At 40.7% G+C, this 13030-nt stretch overlaps 1 protein-coding gene and 1 long non-coding RNA gene across 2 annotated transcripts in view; both read right to left on the reverse strand.

The window, feature by feature from the left end:
• Window positions 1–13030, reverse strand: part of LOC134446377 (fibrinogen C domain-containing protein 1-A-like) — a 138757-nt gene that overhangs the window by 52743 nt on the left and 72984 nt on the right. The window lies entirely within an intron of this gene.
• LOC134446378 (uncharacterized) lies at window positions 1187–3752 on the reverse strand. Its single transcript, XR_010034409.1, has 3 exons — window positions 3132–3752; window positions 2154–2281; window positions 1187–1674 (listed from the first exon to the last, which is right to left on the reverse strand). It is a non-coding gene; the product is annotated as an uncharacterized LOC134446378 (long non-coding RNA).

Below are 13030 nucleotides of genomic sequence, written 5' to 3' on the forward strand. Positions count from 1 at the left end.
AGCTGAGGTGGATCCATCCGGAAAAAAACTTCCAACTACTCACCGAGTAGCTAGCACCTGGTAAGTGTCTTTCAACATTTGTTTTACACTGTAACCTCTTAATACGTAAAATATAGGCAATTAAAGTGTAAGGTGTCATGTAGATGACATTTCAATTCAAGATGCTTTCCATAAGAAAGCATCAATGATGCAGAGCTATGTTCTACCTAGCTAACCTTATGCCATAGCAGCAACTGGCGCTATGCTAAGATATTGTTATGCTGAGCTATTGAGGGCTGTGTAATGCCTGTACATAAACACGGCATTTTTTTAGTGCTCTTAGTAAAAAAGAAAGGCTATGAAGTTCAGTGTTATGGTTTAAATGTAAAAGTAAACCATCTCTAGTGTCGAATTTCCTATAGTAGTAGGCTTACTCTTCATAAGATGCTGTCATGAAATGCCAGTCACATTATCCATAACCTGCACAGGCCTACCCAGCCTTCGAGTGTGTTTTAATATGCGACCTTGCCTCCTCCACTTGCTTCTCGTCATGATATCACTGACAACAGCATTATATTTCAATATCTTTTCAAAAGCTCAATTGTAAAGTCTTTTTCTCATTTGCAAGTGGGATGGTGAATGAAAAACAGTCCCTCAAAAGTTGTTGTGGCGAGGCTGACAGCTGGGAAACTTTATCGTTTTCTCCACGGAGGAGGGGCCAGGAGGTGGGACGAGGAGACAAGCACAAGTGGAGGAGGCAAGGTCACATATTGGGATGCACACTTCATGTTGTCCTTGTAATTAATGTTAAGTGCAACACTTAATGTTTTCACAAAATTGTCTGCCTTCCAAAATGAGACATCAGTCAGCCTAATGGTTAGGGAGGTGGTCTTAATATTGGGGCAGGTGCGAAACCCATCTTTACCTCTCTCCTCATCTCCATCATGGCTGAAGTGCCCTTGAGCAAGGCACTTAGCCCCACAATGCTGCAGGGACAGTAACCAATTCACTGTGATAAACTTGGTTGTTTGTGATAAAAATTGTAATTTAAGTATATCTTTCCATTTCTCCAGGTGAGAAGAGCAATGACCTGATGGCTGAGATTGGATGGAAGAGACCGAGGTCCAGCACACCAAGCCAAGTTTAACCAATTAACTTCCCCATTTCAGCATCTGCACCACACCATTTCAATGTATTAATCAGATCATTCAGTTGTTCATAGACTTTATTTTTAGACACAAAGTACACATGCATTTTAGGGTTACGAAGGTGATACGAGGGGACGTCTATCCTGGGATGGACATATAACACATGTGCATTTTATATTAATGAATGGTTGTCTGAACTACTGTGGTATCCTGACCTGAGTTCATATTATTACTTACATGCCGTATAATCCAGGCACCAAAATACCCATGTAACTGGATACATACATATACTGGATAATAAAATACCAAAGGAAATGCCTGGACGGACATCATTTCAGTTATTTCATATACATGTATGTTATTATCACAACTACTGTGTGTCATCACTGACTACTACCACAGCAGGTACAGGTCAGGAGATGAATGCATCAAGGGAGGAATGTGGGGGTAGGCACGGTGGATAAGGAGACCAGCAGCACTGATAGTGAGGCGCTGGCAAAGCCCAAGCGAAGCCCCACAGGCAACTTCTTCATGATGGCGTCCTGTTCTGATAAAAAAGGAAAACATGTTATTTAAATTAATATGGTAATGCATTGTAATATACAGGTGTTAGACAATGAAAACACCTGACATTTTGGTGTGGGACGTTTCATGAATAAATTGGACCACCTTGGTGGCCAGTCTACATTAATTGCACATTGCACTAAAGAGCAGTGTGTGAAGGCTCAATTAACAGGGAAAGAGCAAAGCACATATAGCCCACCAAAAATGTCTAATTTTTTAACCTGTTATGGTGTGTGAATTGCAATATTTTGAAGAGAACTGTGCTCTTATTACCCTGCTAATTGAACCTTCACACTCTGCGTCAGCTTCTGACACCAAGATGCTTCGTTGTCTAACCCCTGTACTGTTACAGTACTGATTGAATAATTACCTGATGTAGCTCTAGGTTGTCTGAATTTAAAAATGTGATGCCAGCCAGTAGGCTAAATAATATTAATCACAACTCACTATTCATTTCTTTACCTGTGCTGCTAGGATGTAATTCTTGGACACCATCCTGACGAATCCTGGGCACATAGAACAGTCTCTCATCCTTCTTCACCATGACCCATGGTTTTAGTTTGGGTGCTGACCACCTGACTCTGATGAACCTGCAATGACAAAATTATATACATCCATGTATAAATATATACATCCTATTACATTATAGGCCTACACTGGAGGTATAGCATAAATGGAAAGATTAAAAAAATATGCATGTACCCCTAGATATGCATAAAGTGTAAATGTGTGCAGTTCAGTAATAGATGCTTCAGAATGAGGATACAGCATAATGATGAGATACACTGATAACAGGTATGCGGTGCTCAAGACTTCAAATGAACCTTTTTCATCACCAGCCAAAATGGCTAATAGATGTTTCATCTCACTAGCCTAGCCAGGCATATTCACCAATGGGTCAAAGTGGCTACTAAGTTTTATTTAGTACCAGCCAACCTGAGTTTTCACCAGCATTTGGCTGATTGCAATGTTAATTTAGAGTTCTGGCTGTGCTTTTCTTTCTTTTGAGGGGCGACTCCAGGTGATAAACCCAGTGATTGATCAAAACAAAAGTCTCAGTCCTGGTCTAAATGAATACACCCCAGATTAAGAGTGACACTTACGTCCAATCTCCACTGCTTTTCTAACATCTGCAGTCGCCAGTTGTTACGGCCCAAGATAGTCTTTCACAGCGGTAGTCTGTCCTAAATGTGTTTCTACATGTCTAACAATTCAACACCTTTTGAACACAATACAACAACATTGAAATAAGCTTACTTCTTGACGCATTGTGCAAACGTTGTGTCTGAAACAACAATGAAATCCACTTGGATCAAACGTAACGAGTGAAACCAAGTTAACCTACACAATACGTCCGAGAAGAAAAATAAAAATATGAAGGCCTGCCTGAAGCAAAAAAAAAAATACAACATTGAGTGGTGTTGTAGGTTAGCATCTTACCCGTTGTCCCATGACGAGGATGCCGCCGCGTTGATGAGCCATCAGTGACGAACTGGTGCATAAAGTTGCTTTGTAGTAGGCAATGAAGAGGCTCGGTGTAAAGTTAATACATTTACTGAAGTAGTTTTAAATTGACACGGAATAAAACAATCCACCGCAGGCAGAGTGAGTACGTGGCTAGCAGCAACAACATGCACTTCTTCTTCTCCTCCTCCCAGGATCTGTATGCCCCAAATATGCCATCTAGTGGCGCAGAATGCAATAAGGTTTTGTACATTTTAAATCTGCGCAAGTGTGGAGTAACGCTACTCAGCACAATCATTTTCACATTTAGCAACGCTTATTTTTCTTTTCTTTTATCTCAAAGGCTGAGGGCAGCCTGCGAGTCCTCAGTAGAACATGTTCTCTACAATGACGTGGTTCTCTAGCAACAGCTGAGCCAATCAGTGCAAAGCTCATAAACATTATGGACAAACCGCTTAGTTCTCCTGAGAGGTGTTTTTGGGCGCAATAAAATGCTTTGAAATACACCATCAAATAACTTTTCAGCTAAAATAATGTTGCATACCAGGTCAGAGAACACCAAGGATTATGAAAAAAAGGTGGACATGGCTATGTAATTAGAGTGGCATGGCCACTTTAAGTACAGTACAGTACAGTACAGTACAGAACAATACAGTACAGTACAGTAATTAGTTGGGTCATTTATAGCAGTTCCGTGACCGTGGAGAGGAAAGGTTCGTTTCTCACTGGATTTGTCATCTATAAAGGTTAAATAAAAAATTGAGCCGGGGTGCCCCTCACAAAAATGTGGGGAATTTTTTTTAGAGCCCTATATCCCAAATGGCTGCTGCCAGCCAAGCTGGAAAATAGCTTTTTAATGGTTTTGCCCACAATTCTGCATAATACATCGTTTCTGAGACTATTTGGGGCAAGAAATTCACAAATGGTGTAGATTTATTGATTTGACCTATTTTTGACCTTCAAATTCAAGATGGCTGCCACTTTTGGCTCTTTAAATGTCATTTTTTTCAAAATCGTCAGAGAGCCTTAATATTAGGCTCAAATGAAAGGTCTGCTCATACTGAGTTCAGTTGTGGACAGTAAATTACAAGTAGGCTATGCAGAAGTCATCTGAAAGGTAAAAAAAGATCAAGGTTTGTGGTTGATGAGAATTAAACAGTCGGGTCATAATGTGACGTTCCGTGACCATCCTCTGGCAAGGATGTTTTGATGATTGATTTGACCTCTATGGACCCTTTAGAAAAGGTTTAGCCCCCATGTCCCTCCCAAAAATCCCGGCATTTTTTGCTAGAGACAAATGGCATCCAGCGCCATTTCTAAGAAATAACTTTTGATCTGAATGACATAGAATCATGCATGAAGGCACTTTTTCATACAACTCAACCATGAGGATTCAAAATCTGACATCATTTTGATAATACAAATTTGTTTTGGCCGTGAAATTCAAGATGGCTGCCATCTAGAACAGTAGTTTTCAACCTTTTTAGGCAGTGACCCCCCAATTCAAGTTACTCCATTTCTCATATATACTGTAGATATTGAGAAAGTATCTGATCTGCCAGCCCACAATGCCTCACATTATGAGGAGTAGTGGGCTTGTAGATGGGCAATTTTCACAATGTTTGACTTCTTTGATAGCCTATTATTTGACAATTTGGCAATGTTTTAGCATTGTGTGATGATTATTCTGGATGGTCTTTAAAATTGAGAGTCCTTACATTGACATAAAGTTACTCTACTCTACATTGACACCTTCCCCCACAAAAAAGGGGATCTCAACCCACAGGTTGAGAACCACTGATCTAGCACATAGAAATTTTGACATTTTTCAAGCATTCTTGCATAAAGAAGCTCGTTGAGGGACTCAAAACAAGAGCTGCTGAAATGGACAGAAGTGCTCTCAAAAGTAGTGATAAGCCTGGTTCAAGATAGTCAACTTGAGCTCCCTGAGCTGCAAGAACACCATTTTGTTGAGGAATGTGTGGCCTTACTCACCTTATTCAACCCCACTGTCATATACAGGAAGATGCAAGGGAGCAAGCTCATCCAGAAGATCTCCGTCCAACCTATTGTGATTAAAGAACCCCATGTTGCTCTAATTGACAAGGGCATGATCTGGAGGATGGCAACTCCATTGGACACGGCACGGCACATCATACAAGTGGTTGGGCTGTGTCAAAAAGGTGTCATCCATCATCCTTGCCCGCCATTCTCATTCTCACCGTGTAACCAATGTCAATGATCCCTGCGATACAACATGCTCAACAGAAGATGATGAGCGAGACCTGCACATACAGGGAGCATCTTTTGCAGGATATGGCACGGAATCTGTGGCTGAACAGACTTCTCTGGTTAGCAAAGACTGAGTGCAAGGGGTGATGGTTATTGTCCACTACAGAGTCCAGTCTGCTCAGTGTCCTTTTCTCAGTTGTGGTACTGAGAGCCTCCAGTTCTGTGCCAACAACAGATCCCACTTTCCTCATCAGCTCGTCCAGGCCATGTGTCATCTGAGAAGAACTGTTTGCGTTCATGGTGATCTATGCACATAAAAAGAGTAGCACCATGGCTGAAGCCTGTACTTCCAAGTGGAAGACCATGAAGAGAGTCTTTTATCTGTCTCCCTTCAGATGCAAACAGCTTACGCCAACACTGCCTTCTTGACAACTACTTGGCGTACCTACAGCGCTACTCCACACTGGCAGGCAAGGATGCTGGAGACACCTTTTGGACATAGTCCAACCAATTGTATGGTGTGGCGTCCTGTGTCTGCCAATCTTCTACTGATGGAGTTGCCATATTCCAGATCATGCCCATGTCAATTAGAGAAACATAGGGTTCTTCAATCACAATATGTTGGAGGGAGATCTTCTGGATGAGCTTGCTCTTCTGCGTCTTCCTCTATATGCCATTGGGATTGAATAAGGTCACACATTCCTCAACAACAGTCTTCTAGCAGCTCGGAGAACTTTACACGTTTGACTGTCTTCAACCTGTCTGTGGGTCGAGACCCTTTTTTTGGGGGGGGGGTGTAATGTAAGGACTCTCAAAGTGAAATACCATCACTGCATCTAAAGCTATCAACAAACAATGCTAAAACATTGGCCAAATTGTCAAATAATATTTAAAAAGCCGAACATTGTGAAAATCGCCCACCTACAAGCCCACTACGCCTCATAATTTAAGGTATTGTGTGCTTGTAGATCAGCTATTTTCTCAATATCTATGCATGAGGAATGGAGCTACACAAATTGGGGGGTCCCCAGTCCAGTTTTGGGGGGTCATGACCAAAAAACATTGAAAACGACTGTTCTAGATGGCAGCCATCTTGAATTTCAAAATGTCAAAACAAAGTTGTATTATCAAAATAATGTCAGATTTGGAATCCTCATGGTTGACATGTATGAAAAAGTGTCCTCATACATGATTCATTCAAGATTAAAAGTTATTTCTTAGAGATGGCGCCGGACGTCATTTTGAATTTGCCTCTCTAGCAAAAAATGCCGGGATTTTTGGGAGGGACATAGGGGCTAAATCTTTTCTTAAGGGTCCATAGAGGTCAAATCAATCATCAAAACACCCTTGCCAGAGAATGGTCACTGAACCTCACATTATGACCCGACCCGACTAATCAGCAGTTTAATTCTCATCAACCAGAAACCTTCATCTTTTTTACCTTTCAGATGACCTTCAGATTACCTACTTGTAATTTTACTGTCCATAACTGAACTCAGTATGAGCAGACCTTTCATTTGAGCCTAACATTAAGGCTCTCTGACGATTTTGAAAAATTTACATTTAAAGAGCCAAAAGTGGCAGCCATCTTGAATTTGAAGATCAGAAATAGGTCAAATCAATAAATCTACATAATTTGTGAATTTCTTGCCCCAGATAGTCTCAGAAACCATGTATTATGCAGCATTGTCGGCAAAACCATTAAAAAGCTAATTTCTAGCTTGGCTGGCAGCAGCCATTTTGGATACAGGGCTCAAAAAAATGTCCCCACATTTTTGTGAGGGGCACCCCGGCTCATTTTTTTATTTAAACTTTATAGATGACAAATCCAGTGAGAAACAAACCTTTCCTCTCCACGGTCACGGAACTTCCATAAATGACCCAACTAATGTAGAGTACAGTAGCATACAGTATGGTACAGTATAGTAAAGTACAGTACAGTACAGTGCTGCAGTACAGTACAGTACAGTACAGCAGCATACAGTACGGTGCAGTACAGTACAGTACAGTAGCATACAGTACGGTGCAGTATAGTAAAGTAAAGTACAGTACAGTACAGTACAGTACAGCAACATACAGTACGGTACAGTACAGTACAGTATAGTAGAGTACACTATAGTACAGTACAGTACAGTATATTAGAGTACACTACAGTACAGTACAGTATAGTATAGTACAGTACACTACAACACAGTACAGTAGAGTACAGTATAGTCTTGATGACTTTTAGGCTACTTTGACAGCTGTATCCCTTAAAGTTTTTGAAAGGCTTTTTTACTGTTAGAGAGAGGGAAGGAAGGCAGACATGTTTTAATCAAAGGACCACACCCACAAATAAAAAATGACGAGCAATCAATAAATTAAGTGGTTAGGTAGCCAACATGTCATCTAGGTTAAAGCCCAAAGTAGAACAGAAAACAGAGATGTTACCATTTTGCTCTTTTAAACCATGAAGTATTTGTCGATATAGTGTATGGTGTATTGCATATTGATTATTCATAATTTCCTAAGCATAAATGCCCCTATCACTCCATAGTACACTTAGCACTTGAGATATACATATCTGAACATCAATCAGCATTTTATTTTGTAATGGCCATTTAGAGGTAGAAGATCCAAGCTGTCACTGACACTTGATATGTACATGTATTATTGACTTGATTGATATATGAAAATGGAATATTTCAGTTGGGCTCCTCGTCTTAAACCATTGAGGGGGTCCTAAGGAAGCATCATTCAAAATGTCACGCTTTTGTCAGCTCCGTAGCGGTAATGGCCCCAAGAGACGGCTGCAATCTTGACAATGGCGGCCATCTTGAAAATGGTAGCCATCTTGAATATTCATGACAACTTTTCAATTATCCATGAGACATTTACCAAGTACTATGAATGGTAAATACGTATAAAATATCATGTTATATCCATTACTCATAGGAAAACTGCTGTTGCTGGCGGCCATTTTGAAAAATGGCTGCCATGGGCACCATGTTGAAAGCTCATGATGCCTCCATATCCAGATCTTTTTGGAAGACCTTTGGCTATATGTATACCAATTTTCATGCCTGTATCACAAACTGAACGATTGTTTTGGTTAACCGCAGCACTATGTAGGGTTCTGTCTCCCTACCTGTCTGGTTCTCTCTCTCTCTCTCTCTCTCTCTCTCTCTCTCTCTCTCTCTCTCTCTCTCTCTCTCTCTCTCTCTCTCTCTCTCTCTCTCTCTCTCTCTCTCTCTCAATCTCATTCTGTCTGGTTCTGTCTCCCTGCCTGTCTGTCTGTCTGTCTGTCTCTCTCCCTGTCTTTCTCTCTATTGTCATCTCTGCCCCGCTAGTGTCATGTCCTTTTCGTTTGTTTTGATTTCCTCATGTGCTCCTGTGTTTACCTGCCACGCCCCTCGTTTGTCTCCTGCCCCTTGTGGTCTAGTTTTTGATTCTCTCATTTGGCCCGTTTAGTTTTCCTTATTGTTTTCACCTGTGTTCTGTTCTTGTTATTGGTCTGGTCCCTTGCCTCCTGTTCCCTGGTCATTGTCTCCACCTGTGTCATTATCTGTTCTCGTTATCATTGTCCTTGATTGTCTGTGCCTCGTTTGTATCCCCGTTTCTGTCTCGTCAACCACCTGGTTCCTGTTGCGTTCTACCTATCGTGTCCCTGCTCTGTGATTGCCCCTGTGTATTTAAGTCCTGTGCTCCCGTTGTCCCATGCTGCGTCATTTGTCTTCTATGTCAGATTTGTCACGCTGTATCTGTTAGTCCATCTGATCCCTGAAACCCTTGAATGTAAGTGTCTTAGTGTTACCTTGTTTAGTTCCTGTTTTCCCCCTCGTGGGTTTTTGTTTTTGTCTGTAAAGTGTTTTCATAGTTTTCGTTAGTCAATAAATCCCTGACCTATCCCAGACCTTCTGCTTTGTGTGCTGCATTGGGCTCTCCTGCACGAAACCTTGACAGCGATGGTCATACAAAGAATTGAAATTGTGTTTTTCATTCTGCAACTATGGGCATTTTTGAATTCCTTGACTTCATTCCTTGACTTCAGAAAAGAAACCTTTTTGAATTTCAATTTTAACCATCTCAGAGTTTCAAACAAACATGGAAGTACACATATATATAAAAAGTTGCGAACAGTCATGTTTTTAAAATGTATACTTTCAATGATTTTTAAAACTAAGTAAAACTTATTTCATAAGGCATGTCCTTACCGCAGCAGAGAGATATCAATAAATTTATACATTTTCAATTATATCTAAAATTAAAATCCATTTAATGTTGTATTGACTACTCTGCAATTTAATCAATTGTACATATTTTCACAGAAAAAAATCTAATAATAATGAATACATTCATAAAACATTTCTCCAATACATGTATCTACATGTCCAATAACTTTAAAAATATTTCATACCTAAAAATAGATGTTTAACCGGATCACACCACACCCTTGATTAAAAGGTGCCAAACATTAAAAAAACTGTGTAAAATTGAAAGAAAAATGTCTGCATTCTTAAATCCCCTTTGTGTTCTTTTTAATGATAGGCCAAGCTTTCGGTCTACTGACCTTCCTCAGGGCTCAGTTACAAATGGAACATACAAACAAACTTATCAATTAGGACTCATTAGGTGTTCAGTGACACCTGCACTGGTTGTAGTCCAAATGTAGTGGGAGTTGTAGTTTTTCCTCTTCTTCCTGGTTGTCATACTTCCTCTACCTAAGCTAGGCATACAAATTGCATCAATACACCAAACAGAGTTACCCTCGAGCAAAGCAATATATTTACATGTCAGTCCACATATATACAAATAGTACAAGTTCTAGAAAACTGCAAAGACATCAGTAAAAACAACTTCATAAATTGCAATTTCAAGACTTTAAGAGTTATGCCTCCAATCATAACATGACACCCATATCAATATCAACGTTTAAACCTTTGGGGTTTAGGGCATCCAAAGTGTGGATACAGAACAGTTCCCTTTGGCATAACACTTTATTAATATTCCCACCCCTTGATAATGTAACTTGCTCAAATCCCTGAAACCGTAGGGAAGATACAGGGTGGGCACATTCTACAAAGTGACAGGCCACAGGATAATTCAGATCAGCACGTCTAATTGAAATTTTATGTTCACTGATCCTTTGTTTTAAAGTAAGTGTCGTTTTCCCCACATAGGCATGTGTGGGAAGGCACTGTAGCCATGAAGTGCTTTGAGAGGCTTATCAAGATGCATATCACATCATCTATTCCTGCTGCACTTGACCCACTTCAGTTCGCCTATAGGTCAAACAGATCAACTGATGACGCCATTGCCCTTGCACTAAACACCGCTCTTACCCATCTTGATCACAGTAACACCTATGTGAGGTTGCTCTTTATCGACTACAGCTCTGCCTTCAACACAATTATTCCATCCAAACTAGTGTTAAAGTTGCAATCTCTAAACCTTAATCCTTCACTGCAGCTGGATTCTAAACTTTCTCACCGATAGGCTTCAAGCAGTGCGTCTGAGCAAGTTCACCTCCTCCACACTTTGCCTCAGCACCGGCGCGCCCCAGGGATGTGTGCTCAGCCCCCTACTCTATTCCCTTTTCACACATGACTGCACAGCCATTCACAATTCCAATACCATCATTGAGTTTGCTGACGACACTACGGTAATTGGCTGCATCACAAATGGAGATGAGTCGGCCTACAGGGCTGAGGTGGCGGCATTGTCAACCTGGTGTGTGGATAACAATCTACTCCTGAATGTCAGCAAAACAAAGGAGTTGATCGTGGATTTCCGGAGTATACAACACCAGCCACACCAGCCAATTTACATCGCTGATACTGCAGTGGAGAGGGTTAAGAGCTATAAATTCCTAGGAGTCAACATCAAGGAGGATCTCAGCTGGTCTCATCACATCAATTGAATCACTAAGACGGCTAGACAGCGACTGTTTTTTTCTGAGACGGCTGCACAGATATGGAATGGAGAGTAGGATGCTGGCCAACTTCTATCGCTGTACAATAGAAAGCATTTTAACTGGTAATTTCACAGCCTGGTATGGTAACACCACTGCCCAAGACAAGAGAGACCTCCAGCGAGTCATCAAATCTGCTCAACGGACAATCAAATCAGATCTACCCAACATCCAGGATCTTTACAATCAGCGGTGTCTGAGGAGGGCCAAACGAATTATAGCTAATCCGCACCACCCCAGCTACACACACTTCACCCTTCTACCATCTGCCCGGAGATACAGGTGCTTACGTGCTCACACCAGCCGACTCGGGGACAGCTTCCTCCCTCAATGTATCAGACTGTTGATTTTTTTTTTACAAAAAATGCAGCTTTCAACTTTTTAAATATATATATTTTTTCCTACTTTTTTGCCTTTTTAACATTCTTTTTAACCTTTTTTGGGACTCCCAGAGCAGGGAAGCTTTTCATTGTATATATATGTTTCATACATATACACATGACAAATAAAATATCTTGTATCTTGTATAGGGAGGCAGGACATTCAGGCAGTGAATAGTATCTATTAATGCTTCTCTCTCTCCCTGCCTTCCTTCCCCATACTGCCGTACAAAGGCTAAACGCAGTAACTACATATTTTGTCGAAATTGAGTTTATACTGAAAATGGCCTTAATAACACCTTATTTATTTTGTGGAAAAGTTTTGTGGTCCAAATGTGTCCCGTTTTAGAGATATTAATGTTTCAATTTCGCAGTAACTACAAAAGTCAACCTAAAACCAAGGCTAACCGCAATAAGTGGTAGTTACTTGTTGTTCTTGTTCTTGTACTTGTTGTACTTAAGTTGTTCAACTGGTTCGAACATTCTAAAAAAACTAAAGCTAAACGCAGTACGTGTAGTTACTGCGGTCTTCCTTTGTTCGCCTGGCTCGCAACACAGTAGAAAGCCAAGGCTAAACGCAGTAGGTTGTGAAGTCATGCGTTCAGTTAACTCGGCTGCTCAGTAGATGCGGTCTGTCATCCGAGTAATGCAAATAGTAGTTCTAACTAGACAACGTTCACAAACACCCTCAGATTTCAAGTCCATGCCATGGCCAGATAGCATGGTATTATCGAGAAGGAAGCGAATAGGGGAGTTATTCTGATTGTAAAACATTTCTGTAGGCCTAGCATTTACTCACCAACATAGAGACTGCATAAGTTGAGCAATCAACCAGCCGTTCCAACAAGAGTAAACTACTGTTTTTATTTCTCTGGTTCATTGTTCGGTCATTTGTCACCCCCATTTGCCATAACTTTTACCTAGAACTAGCGTTGTAACGAGTGCCTACCAGTGTTTCATTTCCACCGCGTTTCAAAACGTGCATTTCGTAGCGTCATTCATTTATCAACTTCCATCTGTTTAGCGATCTCTAATGAGTAACAAACATAACTTGCAAACTGGCTATTTGAAATCATAGACGTTTATTTGGTTAGAAATACTGTAAAACATTTCTGTAACATTTAACTGACCAGGTCACCGGCATGCTGTCACTTCCTCATTCAGCAACAAAATATTCCAATCTGAGTGAAATAGAGGGGGTGTTTGCAGTTTGATGGACCAAACCATTTTGGACAGGGGTGTTTTCAATGGGATTCTTTGCAATGTAGGCCCATTTTATAATATGAAAATAAGAGGGTTTGGTTTAAGAAACT

This window comes from Engraulis encrasicolus, chromosome 3 (genome assembly GCF_034702125.1).
Source record: "Engraulis encrasicolus isolate BLACKSEA-1 chromosome 3, IST_EnEncr_1.0, whole genome shotgun sequence".
NCBI lineage: Eukaryota > Metazoa > Chordata > Actinopteri > Clupeiformes > Engraulidae > Engraulis > Engraulis encrasicolus.